Source organism: Topomyia yanbarensis, unplaced genomic scaffold (genome assembly GCF_030247195.1).
Source record: "Topomyia yanbarensis strain Yona2022 unplaced genomic scaffold, ASM3024719v1 HiC_scaffold_56, whole genome shotgun sequence".
Taxonomy (NCBI): domain Eukaryota; kingdom Metazoa; phylum Arthropoda; class Insecta; order Diptera; family Culicidae; genus Topomyia; species Topomyia yanbarensis.
In genome coordinates this window covers 112,512-123,217 of record NW_026683780.1, presented here as the reverse complement: position 1 = coordinate 123,217, position 10,706 = coordinate 112,512, and positions in this window count along the sequence as shown.

Below are 10,706 nucleotides of genomic sequence, written 5' to 3'. Positions count from 1 at the left end.
TTTAATTTTTATTAGTGTCCACAAATCAAGGCTCATCCAAGGGCACTGCATACTTTTGAGGTTTACATATTTTTTAACTGTTTTGGTGCATTCTTCCAATAATGTGTTGTACTTGGATATTATATTTTGCAAACATGTGTTCACGTCAAGTACAGGTCCAATACTATCAATATATCTTTTGAAGTCGACCTCCAATTTATCATGGTTTATAATGTTTTTGGACAACTTCACCCGATTTGTTCCAAACTGCATGTTGAATTCTGACAAAATCATGGAATGATCTCTTAAATCGCTATAAATAGTGTGATAGCATAGGCGATAAGCGTCTCCCATTTTACATAAACATGGTCTAAAATATTTGAGCTAGATGGTCTCGTAACAAATATATTTGCACATATAAAACCATACGACTCTAAAAGGTATTTATATTTCAACACAACATTGTTATTCGACAGATTCACTGGTACATTCATATCTCCGAAAATTAAACAAGGATGATTGGTATTACTTTTATTGAGCCAGCTTTCCATACGATCATGAAACATATTAAAATCAAATCTCGAGTACTTTTTCAAATGGACGTAAGTAACAATGAGAGATTCTCTTTGAGGTCTTTCTCTTCTGTTCATTACTCGGCCATTTCAACATTTACTACTCTACTCTTTGCATAATATTGTAGTAAAAACCGTCGGCTTTCGATATGTACTGGAAAATTAGTACAAAGTGTTGTAATGACGTCGTAATAAACGAAAGAGAAAGTAAACAAAGAGAGGCTCTCAATGTTACTTACGTCCATTTGAAAAAGTACTCGAGAAATTTCGGTGGACGATTCACACCATGAACATCTAGGCTCCCTCGGACACAATAAGTTTAACATGAATATGATGAAATCCATCAATACATACATTTTCAATAATTTTATATTCGATAGTATCCCTAACATACATTGCTAAGCCACCAAATGAACTCTCTCTGCTCGAGAATATACGGTTATAGCCCTTAAGGTTATACAGCGAAGTATTTCCGGTTTTAATCCATGTTTCCCCGACGATAATAATATCAATCGGAACCAGGAAATGGTCAACTGATATTAGAACATAATGTAACTTATGTAAATCATTTATTCCCCGTACATTCCACTGTAACACACGCAATTGTTTCGGACATACCCTCCCACAAGACCTATTAAAATCGATATGATTATGAAGATAATTTAACGTTTGATCCATTTATTATAAAAAAAAACAAAGCGCAACATAAGTTTACAAATTAGTTATACAAACATGAAACATTAGTTCACATCATTTTTCTTCCACTTCGGCGATGGTGTTTGTTTAGAAGACACAGCATACTGACTAATCAATTTTTTTAAATCATCTCTAGTTCTAATCAGATCTGGCTTAGCATTTTCGTCTTTTTTTACAAGTATGCCACCCCCTCTTCCAGGCCACACAAACTTGATTTTGAGCGGTTCTTGATATTCACGCATTTTTCGCAATAGTTCTAACGATAATGGGGTTAATTCATCCCTAATTGTTACATTTGTTGCCTTACCATTAACCAGAAAAGATTGATCAACGTGGGCTGAAGTTATCATTCCTAGCTCTTTTCTACGTGAGAGAACAATTTCCTTGATATTATTGTCTTTAAATGCAATTTGAATGGGAATCGTCACGTTTGCTTTGTTACTAGCATACAATCGTGTCGCTGAGACGATAGAATTTGGTGGCAAAGTGATGCCGATATGAGAAAAAGTTTTATCGACTAATTTAAATGTATTTTCATTCGCTACATATGGGAGCCCCAACAAAATTGCGTTTTTAGACACTGTCTTACGATACGACTTATCTACATTAGCCTCCAGTTGATGAACAAATTTTGTTAGCTCAGTGTGCGATGTAGATAGATCCGAAATTTGCTGTTTTAGATTTTCGTTTTCGATTTTAAGGTTATTAAAGTCTGACACGATATCATCGAACTTCGCTGAAAGAAATTCCTGTGATTTTCCGATTGCAGCAGTAACTGAACGAACCTCTGACTTCACGTGAGTCATTTGGTCTGCAACAACACTGGCAACAGTTTCTTTCAACTCAGAAGCAAACATACTGATCATAGACGATCTGCTGTTCTGCATCTCTACGATTCGCTTGTATATCTCAGAACAATTTGTGGTACAGAAATACATGTTTGCTCTCACTCGGCTAATAGCACCACCGATAATATTTCTGCACTTGAAATGAGCTGTAGAGAAACAATACAGGCAAGATATTATTTTATTTGTATCTGGTTCTTGCTTCTTGCATACGACACAGCAAACGGTATCATCATCCATCACAGCTGTTAGAACAAAAACGATAGCAGAAAAGAAATAAATACTTAAATCGATCACAAACAGTAGGACATGCGGGATATACTATGGGGGATGCAGAATAATAAGTTTAGTTTAGTGAATCGATCCAACTCGATACGGTTAGAAATCGTTGTGTCTGCCTATTGGGAAGTATGCTAACAAACTGCTTTATGATCACTCCGACTTGAATCCCACGGCACTACTCGCGCTAAGCCAAAAAAATCCGCTAATATTCTGTTTTACCGAATCAGTTGCTGCTCCGACCACAGCCACCTCTGTATATATGATATACATACTGTATATATGACAGTATGCATAATCGCATATAGTAAAACTGGCCCTTGCCTTCCACAACTAAACCACAAGTGTGTGAACAGTGACGTACTAGATAATAGATATTTTGAATCTGTTATTCGTTCGGTTTATTCCAAATCAGTAGTTTTTCTGACCACAGCCACCTCTGTGTGTATGCAAGCTATCTGAGCATAGCCGCATACAGTGAAACTGGCCCTTGCCTTCCACTATCGAACCACAAGTATATGTAAAAAATGTACTAGAATACCTTAGGGATTGTTTATAGCCTGGGAGCTTTCAGCCACAGAACCAATGAAAGACAGCAAATCACCACACAGCAGCAGCAACAACAACAGAAGCGCCAAACAGGCGAAAGCACTATCACAACAACTACAATTAAACTATCATCACTCACTCGATAGGAATTATTCACCAAACTAAATGCTTTATTCCTTGGGTAATTTTCATGATTTACCGTATAATTTGATAACGACACGGGACTAATACCTTTTAGTCACACAAATAACCAATGTTATAAAAGAAAAAGTATAGAATACAACGATTTTAGTACTTTTAAAGTGGAGCTGATAGACACTAGACAATAAACCGCCACAACCAGTGTTGCTATTTACAAAGACTATTTACATTTGATCTAGTTCTAATTCAAATTATTATTCGAAACAAAAACAGCTTATTATTCAATCTAAACAATTCAAATTATTCGACAGAATATACATTTCAAAACTAAAAATCTTTCAATGAATTAAATTTAACTGATATCGAAATTATCAGTGATAGATAAACACTGGGTCTTCCACCCATTTTCGAAGACGTTTTGAACGTCTCGGTTTGCCCCCCGGCAAGTTCGCCGTTGAAGCCTTTCTTTTCGATTTTTCTCTAACCTTTGCCAGATCGTGTTCCGGGAATCCCCGAAACATCTCCTCCTCCGAGCCGCTTCCAGCTCCCATCAAAAGTTCTTCTCCTTCCAAATCGCCTGCGCTTCCCCCGCCTGTATCCGACATCATAACAATATTCGGCTGTGTCTCCGGGTCTCGCTCGTAGCAACGCCTAATCTGATTTCGATGCGCCATTATTGCCACGTTTCCAAGCAACACCTGGAAGGTATTTAATGAAAATTGTTTAAGAAAAGTTGTCTTTACCCATCTATTTGGTTGATGATGATGGTGATTCTTATACCAAACAGTATCCTCTTCCATCAGATCACTCAAGTTGTCATTTGACTTCTTGGTGATTGATTTTCGAATCTCTACTCTAATTTCATCATCTGGGGTCTGTGGTACTGATAAATTATTTTTATAATGCTTCTTTGGATTTAAAAAATCAAGCATTGTTTTTGGTTTGTAAAAAAATACTTTTTCTGAGGGTAATTACCCGTCATTTGTCACAATATTATTCCTATAATTCATTAGGAATAGGTTAATTTGATCCTCCAGATCAACGTCTACCGATTCTGGCTCTAATAAAAACTTTTTTAAAACTTCTTTTGTCGTCCTCACCAGCCTTTCGGCTTGGCCGTTGCTTGAAGGGTTATAAGGAGGACTTTTCATCGCCTTAATTCCTTGCTTTTCAAGGAAGGCAACAAAGGAGAACGAATTGAAAGGAGGACCACCGACTGATACCAGAACATCTGGTAACCCAAATCTCGCAAAATAAGCTACCAATTTTTTCACCACTTTCGCACAATCCGTGCCTTTTTTCAACCATGCTACCTCTAACCACTTTGAGAATGAATCAACAATCAATAAAAAAGTGTGGTGAGAAAAGTGAAAAAAAATCGATATGAATTCGACTAAAAGGTCTTGTAATAGGTGTCCAATGAGACAAAACCTTTGTCTTTGGCACTACTAGCATGCTACCGCACACTTCACATGTCGTAACATAATTTCAATATCTTTGTTAATCCCAAATTAGTAAACTTGTTTTCTTGTCAATTGTTTCATTTTAACCATTCCCGCGTGATTGGCGGGCAAAAGCTTAAGTATCCCGCTTTGCATTCGTTGTGGAATTACCACCCTGTTTTGATACAAGGGTTTTTTTTCATAAAACGTTTGACACGGCATTTGCAAAAGCTTTTTTACGCCGGGGTTTTTTTTACATAACATGTTACAAAGGTTCTTAAGACTATCACGTTATAAAAAAAATCACTTTCCAATGCTAACACTGAGGATAATCTTCATTTTGAATGTTTTTAATTATACTCTATTTTCTTGAATTTCATTGTAAACCTATTGATAGTTTTTCTGTAATCTTTGTTTATTATTATTTTCTTTATTTATATCGTTTTATCTAACTTAAAGATACAAGGGTTACCAACCGTCCTTATTTTAAAGGACATGTCTTTAATTTCGATGGTTTGGGAAAGCGTCCATAATTTTACTTCAAATGTCCTTAGTTTTAATCTCAATCCATGATATATTTGAGATCAATTCACTCAAGCGAATGAAATATTTTACTTGCCATTTTAGTTGTTCACTTTCTTTTAGTACTTTTGATTTGTTATGTTCAGATTAATGATTCAAAAGCATTAATGAATTTTATTGCTTGAAGAAAAGTTAAAAACTATTTTTTCATGTTTCTCGTCTTGTTGAGTGCTGACAGAAAAAAAGTCCTCCAATTCGAACCATCGAATTTTAAACAGCTTTCACTTTCTAGTCCACTCAGAAAATTTCTTACTTGCTTCATGGACTTGTTGTATACTTAAAGAAAAACTTAGATTTCTAGAAATGAAAATGTAAAAAATAGGATTTTTTGTACTAATATCCATACAAATTTCAAATGTAATACGAGATGCCACGCTATAATCAATTGACCTGTTATTTTGCACAGTTCCTTAGGCACCCTAGAAGAACAAAAAAGCGCTGTTCTAAAGCCTTTTCTAAACATCACTAAACCAAACACATTTTAGTTAAAGTTCAGTAAAATGTTTGATCTCGGTCAAAATTCAAGATGTCCTTATTTCGCTCTCAGCCCATTTGGTAACCCTATAACAATACGCATCCATCGATTATTTCCAAATCATTTTGATTGGCAAAAACGTCCAAAAAGCGTTTATCTAACTTTTGTGGCCAACCCTCACGCAGAAATATCATAATTTGTTTTAAAAATATGTCGTCTTTTGACGCATTGGCAATCATAACAAAAATCAATTGGGAATTCTCTACTAAAGTTTATACTCCTTACAAACTCTTGATCAATTTCAATGGGAACCGATTGCTCCAAGGGGAATCGCGAACAGAAATCCGCATTGCCCATTTTAGCAGAAGGTCTGTACTGGATTTCGAAATCATAAATAGATAATTCAAGTATATATCTTTGGAGTCTTGTTACAAATATTGAATTTTTGCCTTCTTTGCCGAATATTCCTATCAATGGCTTGTGGTGTAAGCCATGAACCTTTGCCCATGTAAATATTTATGAAATTTTTTAATTGTGCAAACTAAGGCCAAAGCTTCTAAATGAAGAATCGGGTATCTTTTTTGTGCGTCATTTAACGTAAAAGAAGTAAAGCAAATTGGATTCTCAATGCCGTCAATTACATGTGCAATCACACCACCCAGACCATAGCCTGAAGCATCTGTTACAACGATAACTTCCTTTCTCGGATCATAAAACTCTAAAATGTTAGCCGAAACCAATGCCTGCTTACTATCTTGGAATGCCTTGTCATAATTTTTATTCCAAATAAATTTTACATCCTTTTTCAACAAATTGTACAAGTAATACAACTTAGAAGACATATGGGGTACAAACTTATTATAATAATTTATTAACCCCAAATAAGATTTCAATTCATTAACATTTTGCGGAACTTTTGCTCTCTGAATTGTCGATATTTTATCTGGGTTAGGCAATTACCCGTTTTCCCCTATGTGTCCTAAATAATCTAATTCTGAAACAAAGAATTGACATTTTTCTAGGTTTACTTTTATATTTGCATTTGCAAGTCTTGTTAGAACTAAATTCAGTTTATAATGACAGTCGTTCAGGTCTTTAGGACGTCGTCAAGATAGCAAAACACTCCATCAATTCCGTCTAATATTTGATCCATAATCTGTTGAAATATCGATGCACTAGAAGATGCACCCTGAGATAAACGATTGTGAAGAAATAGACCTTTAATCGTATTGATGACCATAAATTTCTTAGACCGTTCTGTTAAAGCAAGTTGTGTATAAGCGCCTTGCAGGTCTAAGGAACAAAAAACTTTACAGTTTGCCAATTTAGCATACAAATCACCTGCCGAAGGCAAAGGGTAAGTATTTGGTATTAAAACTTTGTTTATCGAAACCTTACAATCAATAACAAGCCTGATTTGATCATCTTTTTTCATAACTACTATCACAGGTGATGCCCACTCGCTGGTCTTTACCGGAGTTATCACATTTTCTTTTTCTAAATTATTTAAATAAATTAAAACTTTGTCCCTTAATCTGTAGGGAACGTCATATGCTTTTTTAAAAATAGGAACCTCACTTTTCAAAATTAAATCTGCCTCAAATCCTTTGATGGGCGTCGAAAAATCTTTTTTAAATGCATCTGAAAATTTATTTTTAATTTATGCTATCATATCACCACCATTTGGCGTAATCATTTTGTTTACTTTTTCGTTATCGACCCTTTCATTTGAAAAAAATGCCTCAATTGAGGAAAGAAAACATCCAACCAGTTTCTACCAATCAAAGGAAAGAATTTAAAATCAGTATCTAATATCAAAATTTTTAAATGACTTTCAAACCCATTTAGTTGAACAAAAAAAAAATTCGCCTTTAATTTTCAGCTTAGAGCCGTTTACAACTAATAGTTGCTTGTCGCATTTGCTTAATGGTTTGTCAAAAAGGTTTGTATATTGATTTTTACCCATAACTGTTACTGTTGACCCACAGTCAACCTCCATTCTTATCAATCTATTCTCAATTGAGACATTTATCATGCAAGGCTCACTTATATTGTTTAAGGACTCCACACACATGCATTGTAAATCACCTGGGTTCCAATCTCTTCCTTCCTCGCTATCAGTGTCGCCCTGGTGTGTTGTCGTCATCCTACCCATTAAGGTTGTCAGTTGTTTCTCTGCACTGGTCCCTGGCTTAGCTGCATCTATAAATTTTACTGCATCCCTTTTCAAATTCTTTAATTTAAAACATTTTCTTTTCAGATGTCCCTTAACCCCGCAATGATCGCATATCATCTCAGCATAATTTGGCTTGAACCTCGCATTTACGCGATAATTACTGTTATGGCTAACATCCAGAGTTAAAAATAATCGAAGCTCATTGTTGACGGCTGAAAATGAACCTGATGCGACTCGCGGTGAATAGAAAAAATATTTTTTCAAATATCCATGTTATTCATTCAGTTGAATATCGTACAATATATTCATTTCACTAATTATCTAGGTAAATGTTTTCAAATGCCGGTAAAGCATATAAAACAACAATCATCATCGCTTTCATTGCGCCAGAGCCTACTTTGATGCCTTTGATTTGTTGCTGCACGTTCGCTTCGTGTAATAATCGGAGACGAATGAAAATCTGCATGGATGAATGGGCAGTTTGATCGTTTGACGTTTTCAGCTGCGTCACTGACTATTGAAAATGAATGCGGCTGAATATGATCAATTTTCATTCAATGAATTTGAATATTTTTAACTCTGCTAACATCCCTATTTCTGTTATCGTTATAGTAATTATTTCTATTGTATCTAACTGTTCGCTCTGTATGTTGCTTGTTTTGTAAATCATAATTTTTGTTGGGTCTATCGTTAGTATCCTGTGCTCGTGAATCATCTCTATGTTTATACTTATGACCAAACCTTTCGTGTACTGGACGCCTTATATAGTTCACGTGTCCAGGTGGGCCGTATGGGCTATGAGAGGGATATTGGTCTTGACCGGACGCAGACAAAAAATAGTTTGATTTCAATGTACGCGCATTGTCCTTTGCCATGCACCATGTGGTGATGAACTTATCCATGGACTCTACCGTCAGTTTTTCTTCATTTAGAAGTAATTGTTTTAAATGTTCATCCCTAAGCCCCGCTAAAACCCTGTCCTGGATTGCCAAATCCTTGAACTCGCCAAAACCGCAGAACTCCGCCTGCAGTTTAACTGCCTGCACGAAATCCTCGGCTGACTCGTCGGGTTGTTGGACCCTATGGCTAAAACCAAAACGCTGAACCAAATCCGGCTCCGTTTTATCGAATTTTTGTTTCAATTTAGATATTATTGCGTTATAGCACACTGCATCCAATGCGTCTTTCTTATAGATCAATTTAAGCTGAGCGTAAACAAGGGGACCACAAATGTTCATGAAATGAGATTTACGTTTAGCTGCTGGGACCTCGTTAGCTTCGAAAGTGAATGCTAAACGATCTGCCCAATCCCCAAAGGAAGTTCATTTGCGATATGGCTCAATCGTAGATGCCATTCCCACTAGACTCATTTTTAATAAATTTTCACTTTTGTTAGGGGCAAATATTTTTAAAAAAAAACCGATTTAATCCACCTAGCAGTGAGATGAGACATTTCTTACACATTTCACTATTGGATTAGTTTGCAGAACTCACGAGAAGTAGGCACCCAACTTCTCGTGAGTTCTGCAATCAAATGAATCAAATGAATCAAATGAATTAAATGAATCATATGAATCAAATGAATCACATGAATCAAATTAATCAAATGAATTAAATGAATCAAATTGATTTAATTCGTCCAGTGAATACAATGAATCAAATTAATGAAATGGATCAAATGAATAAAAAGAATGGATGAACAAAATGAATAAAGTAAAAATAAATGAAATGCATAAATAAAACAAACGAATCAAATAAGCAAAATGAGTTGAAGTGATAAAATGAATAAAAAGAAGAAAATTAGCAGAATTAAATGCATTGATTAAAATAAAAAAAATGAACAATTGTAAAAGGTTATGAATTAATGTAAAGAAATAAATTGAATCAAATAAATTATTTGGATGAAATGATTAAAACTGAAAAAGTAGTCAGATTATTAAAATGAAGAAACTGAACAAAATGAATAAACTGGAAAAAATGAATAAAGTGCATACAATGAAAAAAAAAATAATAAAATAAGTTAAATGAATGATATGAGTAAAATGCACAAAAAGAATAAACTGATCAGAGTGAATCCAAAGAATGAAACGAATAAAATAAGTAAAATGAACGCAGATGAACAAAACGAATAAAAAGATGCGGACAAGATTTATGTACAGAATAGAATTTACTGGTCCAGTATTGTAACGCGCAATTGAATATAGTAAAGCGAGACAAGGTCACATGAGCTTTCGAGCCCCTTGAACAGAGAACGACGGAGAATGCGATTCGTGAATGAGACAGGTAGATATTTCAAAGTTTTTTTTTTCATTTCGTTTATTTGATAGGCACAAATGCGTTAGCTTGGCGATACCGAATTATTTTGTTTTTACATTTTGAATATCTTAAAACTAGGAGGTTACAATGTTGAAATATTTTTTTTATAAAAGAGAAAAAATTTACAGCTATCTTAAGACTAGAAAAAAAATCTATATATAAGAGAGGGGGCAAAAGATTTTTTGTTATGAAAAATTTTAAAACAAGGAATTCAATAGTAATAGTTTTTTAGGAAATATTTACAGTTATCTTAAAACTAACAATATAGTTTGGTACACAAAAGGGGGAACAAATATTTATGAAAAATTTCACAGATGTTTTAAAACTAGGGATACAATTCTATTTACAAGATGGGGGACAATAGTTTTAACAAAGAGTAGAAATTACAACTATCTTAAAACTAGGAATACGGAATACAAATTTGATTTTTTATCGGATACTTATGCTTGGTCATTTCCAAAATCGGTGTAGAAGTAGTTCTATCAAGGACAGGGGAGAGAAGGCGTAGATGGTGACCGGTAGAGAAGAGCAAAACTTGCAACTTTCGGGCAAACGGGAGATCAGCGAAACAAATTTGCGCCTCAGTCTAGTAGGTCGGATTGGCGGATGGTATTCTTCGGACCCGCGGGGAATCCTTTAAAGGGAATCCTTCGG